This window comes from Ranitomeya variabilis, chromosome 4 (assembly GCF_051348905.1).
Source record: "Ranitomeya variabilis isolate aRanVar5 chromosome 4, aRanVar5.hap1, whole genome shotgun sequence".
Lineage (NCBI taxonomy): Eukaryota > Metazoa > Chordata > Amphibia > Anura > Dendrobatidae > Ranitomeya > Ranitomeya variabilis.
In genome coordinates this window covers 717,615,650-717,636,310 of record NC_135235.1, presented here as the reverse complement: position 1 = coordinate 717,636,310, position 20,661 = coordinate 717,615,650, and the positions used below count along the sequence as shown (strand labels likewise).

The following is a 20,661-nucleotide window of genomic DNA, read 5'->3' as shown; positions in this document are numbered from 1 at the left end:
TCACCCCCCGAAGCCAAAACCCAAGATACACCTCTGTAACATAGTCACATGGTTATTAAGGTTGAAGGAAGACTTTAGGTCCATCTAGTTCAACCCATAGCCTAACCTAACCTGCCCTAACATGCTGATCCAGAGGAAGGCGAAAAAAACCATGTGGCAAAGAGTAAGCTCCACATCACTGCTCACACCACACAGAGACCCCCAAAGAGTCTCAGTGCTGAAGGGGTTAATGTCCCCCCTCAGTAATGGGGAATCTCCAGCGCTTACCTCAACCTGCAGAGCCGCACTTCACATATATTGCTTTTCTGTGCGCACAGGACCTGTGGTGAGGTCACAGGAGGGGAGGAGTCAGGGGTCACATGATCAGGGGCCTCAGTGTATGCAGGACTCTGCTGTGCTGACAGGTATTCAGCTCGTCTGCTGGTGCTGCTCCTTTAAGAACAGGTAACGTTGCAAAAAGTAGAACAATTCCCCCATTAAGTGATTGGATCCCCCCAGATCTTTCATAGACCTTAGTGATATTACAGACGGGAGATTCCAAGAGCGCTAGATTCAGGGGTAATCCTAGTGCTGACTGAGCCGTGCGCCTCCATCTAAGAGAGCGGCCACAACCCCAGACGATGCAGCGGCCGGAGCAATGTTATTGATGGAGGGAATTTCTGAGAGCAGCAAATTAATAAGAATGTTTTACCGGAACCTCCTGGGGCATCAAGGAAAAGAGTCTCCTATTCCCACCTGGAATCTGAGCCATAATTGCCAAATACCCCGATCTGTGGTCATCAACCAGAAGAGGCTTATTTACTGGGACAAATTATTATTATTATTTATTGTTATAGCGCCATTTATTCCATGGCGCTTTACAAGTGAGGAGGGGTATACATAATAAAAACAAGTACAATAATCTTGAACTGTACCAGTTATGACTTGTATTGTAGGAGAGAGGACCCTGCCCGCGAAGGCTCACAATCTACAAGGGATGGGTGAGGATACAGTAGGTGAGGATAGAGCTGGTCATGCAGCGGTTGGTTGATCGGTGGTTACTGCAGGTTGTAGGCTTGTCGGAAGAGGTGGGTCTTCAGGTTCTTTTTGAAGGTTTCCATGGTAGGCGAGAGTCTGATGTGTTGTTGTAGAGGGTTCCAGAGTAGGGGTGATACGCGAGAGAAATCTTGTATGCGATTGTGGGAAGAGGAGATAAGAGGGGAGTAGAGAAGGAGATCTTGTGAGGATCGGAGGTTGCGTGTAGGAAAGTACCGGGAGACGAGGTCACAGATGTATGGAGGAGACAGGTTGTGGATGGCTTTGTACGTCATGGTTAGGGTTTTGTACTGGAGTCGCTGGGTAATGGGGAGCCAGTGAAGGGATTGACAGAGGGGAGAGGCCGGGGAATAGCGGGGGGACAGGTGGATTAATCGGGCAGCAGAGTTTAGAATAGATTGGAGGGGTGCGAGAGTGTTCGAGGGGAGGCCACAGAGCAGGAGGTTGCAGTAGTCAAGGCGAGAGATGATGAGGGCATGGACTAGGGTTTTTGCAGATTCTTGGTTGAGGAATGAACGGATTTGTGAAATATTTTTGAGTTGAAGTCGGCAGGAAGTGGAAAGGGCTTGGATATGTGGTTTGAAGGAGAGATCAGCGTCAATGATTACCCCGAGACAGCGAGCTTGTGGGACTGGGGAGAGTGGGCAGCCATTTACTGTAATGGTTAGGTTCGTTGGGGGGGGTCGCGTGAGATGGGGGAAAGATGATGAATTCTGTTTTGTCCATGTTAAGTTTCAGAAATCTAGCGGAGAAGAAGGATGAAATAGTGGACAGACATTGAGGGATTCTGGTTAGTAGGGAGGTGATATCTGGTCCAGAGATGTAGATCTGTGTGTCATCAGCATAGAGGTGATACTGAAAGCCATGAGATTCTATGAGCTGTCCCAGGCCAAAGGTGTAAATGGAGAAGAGCAGGGGCCCAAGGACTGAACCTTGTGGGACTCCGACAGATAGGGGGCGATGTGAGGAGGTAGTGTGTGTTGTCGCAGGTCTCGACCTACTCTCTGATGAGTCCACTGTAGAGATGAAGTCACGGCACCGGAGAGACAAGACACAGTACGCCAGGGCTGTATCTGAAATATCTCTAGTTTTTAATGAGCTTACACACACTTTTATGCATTCTTGTGTTGGAGGCGGATTCCCCATATATCGGCTAAGCGTCAGAGTGTTTTACTCCCTTATCTCCCTACAGTTTTGCAGACATATTTTACACAGTACATCATTCTTTATCTTTCCAAGGACATTCACTCCTTCCATTAGTTCTTAGGAATTCACGATAACAGCACAATGAAGAATAGTGAATTATATCTTACTTTTCTGACCTCTAATAATACTTATACAAAATGGAGGCAAGCAAGATAAAATGGATTCTGCTCTAACATGTGCGAGTGGGAGACGCTGAATGTCCGGTCTGTTAGGTATGATGAGATCCAGGATAGGGCCAAGTCTGTGATGCCAAGGGATGAGAGGGTCTGTAATAATAGGGAATGGTCCACTGTGTCAAAGGCAGCCGACAGGTCCTCTCATCTTTCCCAAATCCTGGCTTTTCTCTCCCAGAATATCTCTGCCCATAACACAAAGGCTGGTGGAGCTGGTGCCGGTGACCTGATGCTATTAGAGGGTCACTACTGACACACTGGCTCCTTTCTTCTAGAGTCAGGAGGACTGTGGTGGATCTGTCGGCAGTGACATTTATGGCTAAGTCCGGATTACCTCTCCTGTGCTCTCTATGAATATCTCCAGGGCCGCCACTAGAAATTTCGGGGCCCCATACTGGCAACATTTTCGGGGCCCCCTTGAGACTCCGCCCAGGCTCCACCCCAGCCCCGCCTCCACGCTCCACCCCTCGAACTGTCCACGGTCCCACCGCTCTCTCTTGGAAAAACTCCACTTCTCACCAATCACACATTGAGGGTACGTATCCACCTTCAGGATGGCCGGCGGTTGCGTCGGAGCAGCAAACCCGCTCGGCGCTAAGCCCCGCCCCCTACTGTGACGCGATGATGCCGGATGTGTTCATTGCACACATCCGGGATCATCGCACCCCACACATAGGGCCCTGTGTTATAGCTTGCGGCGGCGCAGCTGCCGCAAGGAACACGGACATGCTGCGATCTTAAAAGAAGCGCCGCATGTCCGGAGTCGCAGGGCCGCCGGGTGCGTGTTACCACGCATAGTGGAGACGGGATTTCATAAAATCCCCTTCACTATGCTGGAACATCTGGACGCTGCGTATTTGATGCTGTGGCCCCACGCAGCGTCAAACACGCAGCGTTTACCTAACATGGACACATACCCTAACAGTTCCCATCACCAGATCACACATATAGCCGGCAGCTTTTGTTTTGGCCAAAAGATTTTGTAAGCCGCCACCATAACACGGTAGACTCTTTTGGTGAGGCCCTACTCTGCTGTAACCTATTAAATATTTGTTAAAATATGCAATACAATTTAGGTATATTTTTATTTATTTTTCAATTTTTAAAATGACCAATAATATCACATAAAAAGAACAAATACCGCTACACCATGACCAGATGACATATTACCACCACAGTGATCGAATAATATCACATACAAAGAACAAATACCGCTACACCATGACCAGATGACATATTACCACCACAGTGATCGAATAATATCACATACAAGGAACAAATACCGCAACACCATGTCCAGACCACATATTACCACCACATAGTTACTGAATACTACAATTCTGATCAGTAATAAAAAAAAAAGCACCACACTATCACCATAAGTGCCATTATACACAGGAGATCTGTACTTAGTATGCAGTGTCTGTGTACAGATAATACAGTGATCACTAGTGAAATTATACAAAGGACCTCTGTATATAGTATACAGTGTATAGTGTCAGTGTATAGGTAACACTGACTCACCAGTGAAGTCTCTAGGTGAAGTCCTTCATCTTTCATCCAGCACAGACCGCCATCATGTCTTCCAGCCAGGACTCGTTTCTGCAGGAAATAACACAGTTATCTCGAGCTCCGCTTGTAGAACACATTACTTAATTTTTCCCAACTTCTACATTACACCGCATAAAGAAAAAGAGGCGACATAGTGTCACTCTACACAGTAACAGGACCGCCCCCTCATTTAAAACAGTGTCCTCAAAAAATAAATACATCACTGCAGTAATAATATCCCTTAATTAGTCCCTATGGTAATAATATTCCCCATCCTGGCCCCCGTGTGTCTCATTCCTGGCGTCAGCCATATGTTCTCCCATCCTGCCCTCATGAGTATCCATCCTGCCCCATATGATCTCCCCATTCTGCCCCATCTGTCTCCATCGTATCCATCCTGCCCCATGATCCTGCCCCATCTGTCTCCAATTCTGCCCCCAGTGTCTCCAATCATGCCTCCTGTGTCTCCAATCCTTCCCCATCTGTCTCCAGTCATGCCCCCATGTCTTTCATCATACCCCATATCTCCATTCTGCCCCTGTGTCCAGCATCATTCATAGCCCGTGTCCAGCATCATTCATAGCCCCTGTGTCCAGCATCTCTGCCCCTGTGTCCAGCATCTCTGCCCCTGTGTCCAGCATCTCTGCCCCTGTGTCCAGCATCTCTGCCCCTGTGTCCAGCATCTCTGCCCCTGTGTCCAGCATCCTGCCCCTTTGTCCAGCATTCTGCCCCTGTGTCCAGCATCTCTGCCCCTGTGTCCAGCATCTCTGCCCCCTGTGTCCAGCATCTCTGCCCCCTGTGTCCAGCATCTCTGCCCCCTGTGTCCAGCATCTCTGCCCCCTGTGTCCAGCATCTCTGCCCCCTGTGTCCAGCATCTCTGCCCCCTGTGTCCAGCATCTCTGCCCCCTGTGTCCAGCATCTCTGCCCCCTGTGTCCAGCATCTCTGCCCCCTGTGTCCAGCATCTCTGCCCCCTGTGTCCAGCATCTCTGCCCCCTGTGTCCAGCATCTCTGCCCCCTGTGTCCAGCATCTCTGCCCCCTGTGTCCAGCATCTCTGCCCCCTGTGTCCAGCATCTCTGCCCCCTGTGTCCAGCATCTCTGCCCCCTTGTCCAGCATTCTGCCCCCTGTCCAGCATCTCTGCCCCGTGTCCAGCATCTCTGCCCCCTGTGTCCAGCATCTCTGCCCCCTGTGTCCAGCATCTCTGCCCCCTGTGTCCAGCATCTCTGCCCCCTGTGTCCAGCATACTGCCCGTGTCCAGCTTTCTGCCCCAGCGTGTCCAGCGTTCTGCCCCGGGCCCCAGCGTGTGTGTCCAGCGTTCTGCCCCGGGCCCCAGCGTGTCCAGCGTTCTGCCCCGGGCCCCACCCCCCTGGGATCGCCGCTCTCAAAAAAAAAAAAAAAGAGTTCTTACCTTGCCGTGCTCCTGCGGCGGGGAACCACCTCACTTCCTCCACGCAGGTGAAGGACGCACTCTCCGGCGGCTGATAATGACGTCAGACGCCGGCGAAGTGCGACTGCGCATTGTGGCCGCTCAAGTCAGCTGCCAGCCTCCGACTGGCTGGCGGCGGCTGTTAACCATTAGTGGCCCGCAGCGCCGGCAGGGGGGGGCCCGCAGCGCCGGCAGGTGGGGGCCCGCAGCGCCGGCAGGGGGGGGGGGCCGCAGCGCCGGCAGGGTGGGGCCCGGTGAGCAGATTAGACGGGGCCCGATGCGGGCCCCCTCTGCTCACCGGGCCCCATACGCCAGTCATGGCTGTCATGCCCTGATGGCGGCCCTGAATATCTCCTCTAGGATATTCTGTGTATTTGTCCCACAGAGCCCGGGGATTGGAAGGTGCACAGGTTGTAGTTATTATAGGGAGCAGGTTTAGAAGATGAGGTGGAAAGCGAGCGAGGGACGCCTCCTGCAATGTCAGGTCCCAGTGTGGACCATCCTCCATCAGACCACGCTTTTGGCATGGCCTCCCTGTAAGTGTTTGTTGGTTCAGTTGTATGTACAGAAGACGCTCGCTCTCCACCTTGGCATACAGATCTACTATACATTGAGGAGAAAATTGCCTCCATTATTGTCTGATCATTATTTGGTAGGCGTAGAAGTCCCTAACTGATATTTTATTGGTTGGTTTATTGGTCGGCCTAGCAGTGTTGGGATCAGTCTGTTAGATTATAGTGATCGCCATCTTGGCCATTCCACAATATTATAGGATATTGCAGAGCATCATATGATCTATGTGTTTCTGTAATATGCTGAAGATTTTCGCTTCGTCGCTGAATAATTATATCTCGGCTTAGAAAGTCCCGTCCAACCATTACAATAGCTGCTTCATTAACACCGGGAGAAGTAAATCTCCTTTTGTGCCACCAACCGGTGTCTTGTCTGCTCTTATTACACCCTGATATTCCGCACTTGGCATTCTTTCTAAGGCTGTTTTATAAAGGTTTACTAACTGATTGTGTTGATGGAAAAAATCTGTGCAAATTCAAAACAATGTCTTTTTGTCTCAGGTATAACTTCACAAGGTCGATCAGCTTGTATCTGTTCATCTCCCTAACAGTAAATTTGTAAAAATGTTGGGTCTTGATTTGCTACAGGAAGCATCAAAACTATTTTGTGATATATTTGTCCCAGTCAGACTTTTCTAGTTGTCCATAGCAAACAATCCGAGCTCAGTTTTCACTTTATCACAGTAGCTTTAATGCTGAAAGTTGCAGAACGATCTTACTTTGAGGCAATTTTCATTAATGAGACCCCAGTTACTTCTGCCGTTGCCATAATTACAGATTTTAGAGCGACTTATCAAGTTGCCCAACCTTAGTGACGATATGGTTGCTTCCCCTTTAAGAGCGACTCTTTAGGTGCTGTCTCTCTAAATCTTCAGGACCTTTTGGGCAACATCTGTCATTTTGCATTTGACACATAGACACCCATTTTCTTCTTCATTTCTATAGACTCTTAATTCTAAGGTCCAAATATAATGAAGGGGGGATATTTTGAGTTTCAATGTTCACAGTATTTTTAGTCTGGTGTTAAATATGGGCCGTGCAAAATTTCACTCAAACCAAATGAAACATTTGATTTTGTATTGCACGGGCTACCACACACAGAGTTTCTGCTTTATAAATATAGCTGTTAAAAAGAAAGCTAAATACTGTAAAATAATACATCTCCTCATATGTTTCCCTTATTATCTCCAGTAATTGTATTATTACACAGGATGTTTATGATGTTACATTGGCTCATCTTCTCATTCAGGTTCCTACAATATCAGATCCTCTCAGTGAAGATCTATATAAGATTTTCATAATTTACCCATTAAGGATGGATATGGCCAGAGACAAGATGGCGGAGAGGATATTACACCTCACCCTAGAGATCCTCTTCCGGCTTACTGGAGAGGTGAGAGATTCTGATGACGTCACATTACATCATTCTTGTCTATGGGAATAACAGATGGACAGAACTGGAGAGGTGAGGACTCTGGAAATGTCTGTAGTGAGAGTTATTAATGTGTCTCTCCGTAACCAGGATTACACAGTAGTGAAGAAGACCTCTAGTGAGCGCGGTCAGGACCCTGTGTCTGAGGGACGGAGAAGACTCCTGAGCTCAATCACGGGGCCTCCACCTCACCTGATACATGAGGACATCAATGACCAGAAGATCCTAGAACTCACCTACAAGATGATTGAGCTGCTGACTGGAGAGGTGACACTGCTGGGAATGCTGGGACATTATACAGTAACGCTATGAAGGGATCGGGGGGATGACGGTATCATTGTATGTGTCAGGTTCCTATAAGGTGTCAGGATGTCGCTGTCTATTTCTCAATGGAGGAGTGGGAGTATTTAGAAGGACACAAAGATCTGTACAAGGATGTCATGATGGAGGTTCCCCAGCCCCTCACATCACCAGGTAATAGACAGGACTAAATACACACGGCCTATAATTATCTTTATGTAAAGAATGAATTCAGTCTCTGTGTGTGTTTCCTCCAGATCTATCCAGTAAGAGGATAACACCAGAGAGATGTCCCCGTCCTCTTCTTCCACAGAACTGTTAACAAGATCCCAATGTTCCTCTGGATCATCAGGTAGATGGAGAGAAGGTGTCATAAGATCTTCCCTATGATGTGTAGACGGCTGTGAAGGTCTTGTGCTCAGTCTTGTTTTATCCACCAGTATTATATGTTTTATACTTGTGTAATGAGAACGGTGGAGATGGCAGGATTAGAGCTGATCATAGATGTGACTTCTCCATCTGTGTGTGACTTTTACAATATTTGTTTCAGGGTGAAGATCTGACCCATATTAATACTACAGAGACATATGTGAGGGGTGATGAGTGGTGTAAAGAGGAGATTCCTACATATGACTACCCAGGTGAGTAGTGACCACTAAATACAACAAGTCACAGATTCTTCTCAGTCACCGGCTGTGGCTGCTTTATCGTTGGTGTGGTCCGGCCGTATCGCAATCGTGTGATCACCATTTTGCCTCTAGACCACAACATCCTTCTCTACCCAAAACTGTTCAAATGACTTTGGGCATTGAAACCTCTTTTCTATAGGCCTTACAACCTGGAGGATCCACTTACCTCCTGAGATTATAAGACGCTGTCCGTTTACCATCCACCTCTCGTGTCTCCCCTTTTCCTCATAGATTGTAAGCTTGCGAGCAGCAGGGCCCTCATTCCTCCTGGTATCTGTTTTGAACTGTGATTTCTGTTATGCTGTAATGTCTGTTGTCTGTATAAGTCCCCTCTATAAGTTGTAAAGCGCTGCGGAATATGTTGGCGCTATATAAATAAAATTATTATTATTATTATTATTACCTGCCCAGATCTGTAAACTACAAAGACAAATAACCTCATATGTAGAATGTGCTGACAAGTTAGAAAATCACTTGAAGAAAAATACTATGATGGGCCTGTAAGGGAAAGCGGAGGGTAATGATGCTGTTGGCTTCCTATAACCTGTTATCTTATTGGATGAATCTACCTTCTCTCTCTTCTGTGCTGCTGAATGTGATCATATGGTCCCTACAAGACCAGGTCCAGTCTTTCTGGCCAAACTTCGCATTTATGATCGACAACATTAAATTTGCAGTGAGGCCAAGTGTGAATTTCTGTACAATAACAAGAGATTTTCCCTTTATCCTGGTTTCATGGAATCACTCCGCGTCATAAATTACATAATGTTTTCTATCATAAGGAATTACTGCACAATCTCTCCTGAAATGGGGGCACTAATACTTTCTCTACTCTTCTGCTCAGGACTATTAGTAGCACCAGAAATTGAGTACAACTCCGGTTTAATTTTGTAGTTCTCACTCCAAACATACGTTGTTGTTGTTGTTGGGAGTGTAACATATTTTTTACTTTATGTCTTTTACAGGTTAATTTTGTATGATTGTTTGATTGTGGTGAGATCGGCCTGCCTCACGTATAGGAGTTTGTAACTCCTTGGTAGTCTTTAAAAAAAAGTCTCCTTTGCCTCTTCCAAATGCCCGAGATCTAAGTTTAAGGCACCTCTGCGCTGCAGTATTATAAAAGGTTATTTTTAAATATCTAAAATTTCTTCTTGAAACTCACCTGATTGAAAACATTGGCCCTTACGATAGTTTAGATTGCCAAGAGCCACTTACTCTAATTACATCTGAGAAGTTTCATCACTAGTTACTCTTTTATTTTTACTGAAGAAGACTGTTGGGTTTGATAATTTCAGTAGATGTGTTATTATCTATACTCACAGTTTTTGACTACAATAATAATAATCTTTCTTTTTATATAGCGCTAACATATTCCGCAGCGCTTTACAGTTTGCACACATTATCATCGCTGTCCCCGATGGGGCTCACAATCTAAATTCCCTATCACTATGTCTTTGGGATGAAACCCACACAAACACAGGAAGAACATACAAACTCCTTGCAGATGTCCTTGGTGGGATTTGAACCCAGGACGCCAGCGCTGCAAAGCGGCAGTGCTAACCACTAAGCCACTGTGCTGCCACAATAATTAGTGCCGCAAATACTCTAATGTAACTACTTCCCACAGCCAGTTTTGTGTTCCTAATCAGTCCCCATTTTTGAGATCTGTCGTGTGTCACTTTATGTGGTGATAACTTTGGGATTCTTTCCAATAGATAAAAGAAAACAAATTTGCCTCAAAAACTATTTTCCAACTTCTCATGAATCTGACAATACCCTATATACAGTTGTCCACTGCTGTCTGGGCACATGGCAGGGTTAAGAAACGAAGGAGCGCCTTTTAGCTATTAAAATAAAGACCTTGCTGGAATAGTTGGGTCTGCAAATGTATTGTAGGCACTGTTCATGGTCACCTGGTGTTAAGGTTGGCAATCACAACCCGGGGTCCACCATTCAGAGAGGAACCCTGCTGCTAGTGAGAATAATGAGGAACAAAACTGTGAGCGTTACCTTACACACACTGTGTTAATGCCACACAGTGTGATCAGAACACCGAGTACCAAGCTCAGTTGCTTCATGGAGAGATACTACACTTAGAGTGTTAAGTGCTAAGCCCTGTTTAAGTTACATGGACGTTAGCACGTGGATTAGGCTTGCTCTACAAATAAACTGTGCTAACTGCACACATGAATGAAGCAGATGCTGAGCCAATAGAAAGAACTCTTATGAAGCTAGATCCAATACCATGTCGCTTTCACTAAGTATAGCGTAAGGGTTGAGCTTGCTCTGTAACTGAACACAAGGGCGAAACAGATGCTAAGCCAAGCTGCTAGTTACCCCAGTCCTGACACTACCGAACCTGTGCCTGACAAGCACCCAAAGCATGTAGCAGACTAGAGACTCAAGCGGAGAGTCATGGGTACGAAACCGTATAAGTGTACAAGTTGCCTGCCAATGTGTACAGGCTCAAAGCAAAGGCAGACACACAAACGTGCAGGCAGCGTGGTAAACTGTCCACCCTCACACACCAAACGTAAATGACAATCGCGCGCCCGCATGCACCGCTGAAAGTCTTTTGTACACTAGGCTCCACCCCAAACAGTCATGCCCAGTCAGCCATGACATCGCCTGTAGGCCAATCCGGAGCTGCCACATCATCCGAGCAACTAGCATCTGGCCATCAATGAGAAGACGCCACATCACGGACATGCTCAGTAAGGTGATCCCTGAACTTAGACTCCAGAGCACAAGGCTGCAACTGCATATCACTGGTTACCATGGACTTGGCTGAAGAGCTAGCAGTAACCAAACGTATACCATGAGCCTGAGCAAGACACTGGGACTGACATCTGTGCTGAGAAGCAATCGCAGCAGCCGGGCCTGAATGGGAGACCACAGAACCAGATAATGCCTGGGATCCATCCTGCACAGCGGGAGAATCCCGACTCCTAACACCTGGCAGCTCAATAGATAGTTACCGTGAACAGGCTTGGCACTATCTACTCCTTTCTCCAGATTCCAGTGTCAAGTTTCCTCAAGAATAACTGTGCTTCATAGACTTTCTGTTTGTTTGCATCTACCTCTGAAGTTTCCTATTGACTGCTAAGCTGCGTTTATTATTTGCACCAAGTGTTGTGGACTTGAGTTTCTCTCTGCACCTGTTTTAATCACCATGTGATAATATAAACTTTACCACTTATAAAACTGTGTCCTGTTGTCTTGTTCCACGCAAAGAGTCTCCTGAATTATCCCCTATAATTATTACAGGATAATCTAGCCATAAAAAAAAGGAGACTGCTGGAACAATGATTACAGAGAGCAGATTAGAGCAGGTGTTTTCCATAATTAGATCACTGCAGAAAGATGTGGAAGGTCTGCAAAAGAAGTTTGGAAGCTTTGAACACAATCAACAAGTGTTTGGACAAACTTTGCAGGACTTAAGCAATCGCATGGCAGCCCAGGAAAACAAACTTGCTGGCATAGAGTCCCAGTATGGACGGGCTTTTCATGACATAAGCACGCAAATAGCTGCACAAGTGACTTTACCCTCTGGGACAAAGCCACCAGCTAGCCCACCTAAGTTGCCCCCATTCAGATTTAATGGTGATCGACAAATTTCGTGGCTTTGTGAATCAATGTATGCTATATTTTTATGTGCATACTGATTGTTTTCCTACTGATAGATCCAAAGTATTGTTTGCAATAATACTACTGACCTCACGAGCGCTCGCCTGGGCGAATCCGATGATTGAGTCTCGTGACCCACGGTTAAATGACTTGGATGATTTCTTGGCCGCTATGGCATTAATGTTTGATGACCCTAATCACCGTGCAACCACTGAATCTGCTTTGTTATCTTTACGCCAGGCTAAACGTTCTGTTATTGAGTATGCCACTGAATTCAGGAGATTGGCGGTAGATACCAATTGGGACAGTTATGCACAATTGCCTATTTTTAAAAGGGGTCTGTCTAGTATTATAAAAGATGAACTAGCTCGCTCAGAGTCACCACAAGAACTAGAGACATTTATACAGCATTGTGTGCGCATAGACATTCGCCTTACTGAGCGTAGGCAGGAGAAATTTGCTGCATATAACCGTATTTCTAACTTTTCCCTTCCTTCCAAAGAGCCTGCAGGTAAAACATCTCGGGAAGTGGAGGAGGTGCCCATGCAAATTGATTCCGTTCAGAGACGCGAGATCAATGAGCTGTTGTAAATTCCGTTCTGGAGCTCCCTCCTGTGGTTGCTAATGGTATTTTTGTGAGTTCTGCCCTTGGGCTCCCTCTGGTGGTTTCGAGTGGAACTGCTGCTCCTTTTAGTAGCTGTAGCAGCTGCCTTCACTAATCGCCTTGCTTGGGTTTGTTATTTAAACCTGCTCTGGGCTTTAGTTCATGCCAGCTGTCAATGTTTCAAGATGGGATTTAGTTTTCTCCTTGGATATTTCTCATGACCTGTTCATCTCAGCAAAAGATAAGTTCTTGCTAGTTCTTGTTAGTCCATTTGCTTTGGACCTTATTTCTCAGCTTTTGTTAGGTCTCTTTTGTCCAGCTCGTCAGTATGATATTTTCAGGCTAGCTGGAAGCTCTGGGGAAGCAGATTTGCCCCTCCACACCGTGAGTCGGTGTGGAGATCATTTTTTGTGAACTCTGCGTGGATTTTTAGTTTTGCATTCTGACCGCACAGTATCCTTTCCTATTTCTGTCTATTTAGATTAGAATTTGGCCTCCTTTGCTAAAATCTGTTTTCATCTCTGTGTACGTTATTTTCCCCTCCACTCACAGTCAATATATGTGGGGGGGCTATCTTTCCTTTTGGGAATTTCTCTGAGGCAAGATAGTTTTCTATTTCCATCTTTAGGGGTAGTTAGTTCTTAGGCCGTGACGAGGCGTCTAGGGAGAGACAGGAACATCCCACGGCTATTTCTTGTGTTGGCGTTAGGAGTAGGGTTTGCGGTCAGAAAAGTTACCACCTCCTCAGAGCTTGTCCATGTGTCCTTTTAACCACCAGGTCATTTCAGTGTTGTTCCCTAACCACCAGGTCATAACATGAGCGCCGGGAGCATCGCCTTCGTGAAAATCTATCTTTCTACTGCGGCCAGTCTGACCACTTCTTGATCAATTGTCCTAAGTGTCCTAGACGGCCTAACAAGGTGCTAGCAGCAATAGGGGAGTATGACAACTGTGATGATGAATCTGACATCTCTGAATGTAGCCTGCCTTTAAACGCTGTATTCCATTCACTTTCTATGAATTCACCCCCCAAGGAGCTGAAGGAAAAGAACTCTCACTGTTCTCTCCCTATTAAGATCCTGTGTTCAGGACAGTGGATTTCCAGTTCAGCTATGATTGACTCTGGTGCAGGTGGCAATTTCATGGATATCGCATTTGCCAAGGAACATGGTATTAAAATTCAGCAAAGAGCCTCTCCAATTACCATGGAAACTGTGGATGGGTCACCTTTAATCTCTGGGCCTGTGGATCAGGAGACCGTAACCCTTGAAATTTTGTTGGAGCCTAATCATCAGGAGCAACTTTCTTTCTTGCTAATTTCTTCTCCTCATTTTCCTGTGATTTTAGGCATTCCTTGGCTGCGTTCTCAGAACCCAATTATCAACTGGGAGACAAAGGAGATTATCTTTCCAACAAGGAGCAACTCAGCGTTAACAGAAGCTGTCCCTGAGTCCACGGCTACGGAACCACATGTACAGGTATTTTCTTTACCTCCAGCTTATAAAGAGTTCTCTGAACTGTGTGACAAGAAGAATGCAGATCAGCTTCCTCCACACAGGCATTATGACTGTTCCATTGAGTTGCTTCCTGGTGCAGATATTCCTTTTGGTCACGTATACCCTTTGGCGGCACCTGAGCTTCAAGCCTTAAAGGAGTATATTGATGAAAATCTGGCCAAAGGCTTCATACGTCCTTCTTCCTCACCAGCAGGGGCATCAATATTTTTAGTAAAAAAGAAGGATGGGACCCTGAGACCCTGTGTTGACTATCGGGAACTTAATAAGGTAACCATACGACACCGTTACCCTTTGCCTCTGATTCCCGAATTACTGGAAAGAGTCCGCAATGCTAAAGTATTCTCTAAACTGGATCTTCTTGGGGCTTATAATTTGGTGCATATTTGTCCAGGGGATGAGTGGAAGACAGCATTCAGATGCCGGTATGGACACTTTGAATGTCTTGTGATGCCCTTCGGGCTTTGTAACGCCCCTGCAACGTTTCAACACCTTGCTAATGACATTTTCAGAGATTTGTTGGACCAGTTTGTGGTGATCTATTTGGACGATATACTAATCTTTTCTGACTCTCTACAGGAACTTGAAGAACATGTCAAAACTGTTTTAAGACGTCTGAAAGAGAACCATCTGTATATTAAGCCGGAGAAATGTGAGTTACATCATTCTGAGATACAGTTCTTAGGTTATATCATCTCTCCCCAGGGGCTGAACATGGAATCCGGTAAGATTCAGGCTATCCTTGACTGGCCGGTACCCAAGAACGTTAAGGAGGTCCAACTTTTTTTGGTTTTGCAAATTTCTACAGACGCTTCATTCGAAATTTTTCTGATATTGTCCGTCCCATTACTTCCTTGACAAAGAAGGAAAAGCCCTTTAAGTGGTCATCACAGGCTCAAGAAGCTTTTGATCGGCCTAAGATCTGTTTTACCTCAGCACCACTGTTGATACACCCAGATCCAACACTTTCTTTCATTGTGGAGGTGGACGCTTCTGATAATGCTTTGGGGGCTATTTTCTCCCAAAGAACTGGAGAGAACGGTCTGCTACATCCTTGTGCTTTCTTTTCCCATAGACTAACCTCAGCAGAGAAGAATTACGACGTGAGAGACAGGGAATTGCTGGCTATTATTGCAGCTTTCAAAGAATGGAGGCATCATCTGCAAGGAGCTGCACAACAGATCATAGTGCTAACTGACCATCGCAATTTAGAGTTCCTTAGATCCGCTAGATGTCTTTCTCCTCGTCAGGCTCGTTGGAACTTATTTTTAAATCAATTTAACTTTGTTATCTCGTACCGTCCAGGTTCTCATAATGGGAAGGCTGATGCTTTATCCTGAATCCATGCTGCGGATTCCATACCTGGAGCCCCGTCCAAGACCATTCTATCTGATGCCAATTTCATCGGAGTTATCCACGATCAGGACTTGTGGAAGGAGTGCAGGGAGGCTTATAACGGTAATGTATTTCTGGCCAACTCACCTGTGGATATTAATCTTGTCTTTAAGGGTGGCATGTGGTTCAGAGATCGACGTATCTACGTCCCTGAGGTCGTCCGTCTGCAGATCCTCAAGTTGGTACATGACTCCAAGTTGGCTGGTCACGGGGGGTACAGAAGACACAAGAGTTCCTGAGCCGATTCTTCTGGTGGCCAACTTGCCTGAAGGATACCAAGGACTATGTTCTCTCTTGCGAGGTATGTGCTCGTTACAAGACTCCTCATGTGGCACCTACAGGTCTTCTACAACCATTACCTGTTCCGTCCCACCCTTGGGGGTCTATATCAATGGACTTTATTGTGGAGCTGCCTACATCGGGGGGCATGAATACAATCATGGTGGTAGTTAATCGCCTGACTAAAGCTGGTCATTTTGTTCCGTGCACTGGCCTCCCCTCAGCTAAAGATACAGTGAACTTGGTTATACAGAATGTCTTTCGGTTGCATGGGGTCCCGGATGAGATCATCTCTGACCGTGGAGTACAGTTCACTTCAAGATTCTGGAAGGGGTTTTGCTCTGCACTCAATATTATTGTCTGTCTCTCATCCGCTTACCATCCCCAGACAAATGGTCAGACTGAGCGGACCAACCAGACGCTGGAACAATATCTAAGATGCTATGTCAGCCATCTCCAGGATGATTGGTTGGAGTTGCTGCCATTAGCCGAATCTTCATATAACAATTCTCAGAGCGCCTCCACTAAATTTACACCTTTCTTTGCCAATCTGGGTTATCATCCATGTATCTTACCTAGGTCTCCAATTAATTCTCCAGTTCCGGCAGTGGAGGAAAGGCTGACTGCTGTAAGAATCATGTCGGTCTGGTAGTCCGGGGCAGGTATATCTCGCCCAGGTATTTGTCCTATGTGAATTAGGCCGCTCAGTATCTTCAGGATAATGATGGGTTAATGAGTGCAAGAATAAAGGATGACCAGCTGGGGGTTTCCGGCGTCAGCCTGGGGCACACAGTTTGCCTGTCTGTGTGAGACAAACGTGAGTGAGAGCAGTGCTCAAGGACTGTGTGATGTTAGCTGGGTGGGAGAAGCCCCCCCAGTTGTTAAGTTAGCAACGTATTTGTTTAGTTAGCGCCGGACAGGCTAGGATTTATTTTTATGTTTTGTTTTTTCTGTGTTGCTTTCACTTTAATAAATCTGACCTGAGGTCAGTCTTCTTGGAAACCTGCTGTCGCCTCAGAATTCAATGCACAAACCACGTGACCTTTGACCGCAGCAAAGGCGATCCCGGAGTGTTTTGTCACATTGTGGTGGAGAACGCGGGCAAAACGTGGCACCGGCGACAGTATGGAAGACGTAGTGAAAGCCCTAGTACAGTCCACTGCCGTACAGCGTGAAGCTAATCCCTTGATGGCCGCACAGCTGAAGGAGTTAGTGGACATGACGGCTGCAGACCGCCAGCTTCTCCAACAGGTGGCGCAGCGCCTGGTGAGCATGCCTGAGGCAGACCCGGAAGCAGAATCCAGAAGGATCCATGTGAGTCGATACTGGCAAAAGCTGACTGCGGAAGATGACATCGAGGCATACCTGACAACGTTTGAGCGGACGGCATTGAGGGAGAAGTGGCCGAAGGCACGATGGGCTTATTTGATTGCTCCGTTCCTCTCCGGCGAGGCCCAAAAAGCTTACCATGACTTGGACCCGAAAGTCGCTCAGGACTTTGAGAAGTTGAAAGCTGAGGTCCTGGCCCGGCTGGGTGTGACGACGGCTGTCCGTGCACAGAGGGTACACCAGTGGACATACCAGCCAGATAAACCGCCGCGGTCTCAGATGTTCGACCTGATCTACTTGACAAAGAAATGGCTGCAACCCGAGGTACTGACAACCCCAGAAATAATCCAGCGGGTTGTCCTGGACAAGTACCTGAGAGTACTACCTCCAGCGCTGAAAAGGTGGGTAAGCCAAGGAAATCCCACGACAGCGGATCAACTTGTGGAGTTGGTCGAGCGTTATTCCGTGGCAGAAGGACTTCCCGACGAAACCGCTGGCACCCGGTCTGTGCCTTCTCCTCGTGGAACCGGTAAGACTGTTCCAGCGACTACGGGTGAAGGAAAATCGCCAAAAACTATGGGGGAGGAACACGGGACTGCTCGCACTCCGAGACCGAGAGTGTTGGACGGTGGTCTCAATAGGGGGCCTGTTAGGTGTTTCCGCTGCCATGAGAAGGGCCATGTTTCTGCGAACTGTCCTGTTACCACTGAACCCATGCAGTGCGATGTTACAGGCTCTAAGAAACGCATGTCTTTGGTTACACGGCTAGTGAGTGTGAATGCGGGTCAAAATGATACAGCGAAACACCTGTGTGAATTATCTGTTGATGGAAAAAGTGTTGTGGCATTACTAGACTCTGGAAGTGTGGTGACTCTGGTGAAAGCTAGTCTGGTGGCACTTCCATCTGGTTCATCTGACAAATTTTCTGTAACGTGTGTGCATGGTGACACCTGCTCGTACCTAACAGCGGTCATATTGATTTCCACTCCCTATGGGTCTGTGCAACACAAAGTGGGACTCGTTCCCGCATTGTTACAGGATGTAATCCTGGGCAGGGATTTTCCCCATTTCTGGCAGTTGTGGGAGAATCAGTTGCTCCTTCACGGTAGCTGTGAATCTTCCCCCATGCCATCTGGAGGTCCCGAGTCCCTAGAGGAGACCCCACAGGAAGATGTTGCTGGGGAGGTTATTGAATCTAACCTACAGTACCCCTTCTCAGTTATGGCGGGCGAAACTGAGGAAACTGAGGAAACTCAGCGAGAGGCGGAGGCAGACAGCCATCCGGCACCCTGCCTGCCAGATTTGGGAGTCCAGTTGGATGACTTCCACAGCGAGCAAATGAAAGATCCTACCCTGACTCCGGCTAGGAAAAATGTAAAAATGATAGATGGGGTACCTGTAGAACCTGACACTAGGCTAGCGTACCCATACATGGTTCTTGAAAATGATTTGCTCTACCAGGTAGAAAAAAAAAGGAGAAGACATTGTGCAACGGTTAGTGGTACCCAAACCTTATCGGCGGAAGGTACTGGACTTGGCCCACGGACATATAATGGGGGTACAGAAAACCACAGAAAGGATATCGCATTGTTTTGTGTGGCCCGGAATACATAATGATGTGCGTAACTATTGTGAGTCCTGTCCAGAGTGCCAAATCTCTGTGCCTAAAACTCGGTTCTGTAGCCCTTTGGTACCCCTCCCTATCATTGGAGTCCCTTTTGAGAGAATTGGGATGGATCTGGTTGGGCCCCTTCCCCGGTCCGCACGTGGGCACCAACATATCCTCGTCATCATGGACTATGCCACTCGTTACCCAGAAGTCATCCCTTTGCGTACCACTGCTACCAAAACGATCGCCAAAGAATTGGTACAAGTGTTTAGTCGGGTGGGAATTCCAAAACAGATACTCACCGACCAGGGTACTCCCTTTATGTCGAGGGTGATGAAGGAGCTCTGCAGACTCTTACAAATAGACCAGTTGCATACGTCTGTCTATCACCCTCAAACAGATGGCCTGGTTGAGCGGTTCAACAAAACCTTAAAACAGATGCTCCGGAAGGCGATAGACAAAGATGGGAAGAACTGGGATTACTTGCTACCCTATTTGCTGTTTGCCGTTTGGGAAGTTCCCCAGTCTTCCACAGGGTTTTCGCCTTTCGAACTGTTGTACGCCCGTCGTCCCCGGGGACTGTTGGAAGTCACAAAAGAAACCTGGGAAGGTCAAGTCACTCCCTTTAAAACGGTGATCGACCATGTAACACAAATGCGGGACCGTATTGCCGCTGTCATGCCCATTGTTAGGGACCATATGTTACAGGCCCAAGGAGCCCAGAGGCAAAGTTATGATAGAGGTGCTAAGGTCCGTACCTTTGCATCCGGGGATAGGGTGTTGGTCCTAATCCCTACGGTGGATAGTAAATTTCTGGTGAAATGGCAGGGCCCCTTTGAGGTCATGGAAAGAGTTGGTGAAGTGAACTATAAAGTGTACCAGCCCGGTAAGAGAAAACCAGAACAGATTTATCATGTGAATCTGATAAAACCCTGGAAAGACCGCTCTGCCCTAACGGCGGATTTGCCCCGTCCGGTTTGCGCACCTACCGTACCGGAGGTGCAGATTGCCGAGACTCTCTCGGAACAACAAAAATCTGAGGTTAAGCAGTTTTTGTTACAGAACCGACAGTTTTTCTCGGAAAAACCTGGCTGGACTAAGCTGGTGAAACATGAGATTGTTACAGAGCGTGGTGTCACAGTTCATGTGAAGCCATACCGGATTCCGGAAGCACGCCGTGAAGCCGTCTCCCAGGAGGTGAGGGCAATGTTGGACTTAGGAGTCATTGAGGAGTCACACAGCGCCTGGTCCAGTCAAATCGTGTTGATACCTAAGCCGGATGGCTCCATTCGGTTTTGTAATGACTTTAGGAAACTGAATGCAGTTTCTAAATTTGATGCGTACCCTATGCCCCGGGTCGATGAGTTGATCGACCGGCTGGGTAAAGCCCGATACATTACGACCCTGGATCTAACAAAGGGGTGCTGGCAGATCCCTCTGGCCGAGGCGGCCAGAGAGAAGACGGCATTTGCTACACCGGAAGGTCTGTTCCAGTATGTCTACATGCCGTTTGGACTTCACGGAGCTCCAGCAACGTTCCAGAGATTGATGGATCGAGTCTTGAGGCCCCACAGGCAGTACGCTTCTGCCTACCTAGATGACATCGTAATTTACAGCATGGACTGGGAAACTCACCTCCGGAAGGTACAGGCGGTGATTGATGACCTGCGAGACGCAGGCTTAACGGCAAACCCCAAGAAATGTCACATCGGGCTTGAAGAAGCCCGATACTTGGGCTACGTGATTGGCAGAGGAGTGGTTAAACCACAGATTGACAAAATACAGGCAATTCAGGGCTGGCTGCAACCAGTGAACAAGAAACAAGTACAAGCTTTCCTGGGGATCGCCGGCTATTATCGCCGGTTCATACCCAATTTTGCAGCCATGGCTACCCCCTTGACGGATCTTACCAAAGGGAGG

The 20,661-nt window shown here is 47.2% G+C and overlaps 1 protein-coding gene and 1 long non-coding RNA gene across 7 annotated transcripts in view; one reads left to right on the top strand and one right to left on the bottom strand.

Moving 5' to 3' along the window:
- Positions 1-20,661, bottom strand: part of LOC143766581 (uncharacterized) — a 250,057-nt gene that overhangs the window by 105,654 nt on the left and 123,742 nt on the right. The window lies entirely within an intron of this gene.
- LOC143766621 (uncharacterized) lies at positions 7,505-8,048 on the top strand. Its single transcript, XR_013213604.1, has 3 exons — positions 7,505-7,662; positions 7,746-7,869; positions 7,953-8,048. It is a non-coding gene; the product is annotated as an uncharacterized LOC143766621 (long non-coding RNA).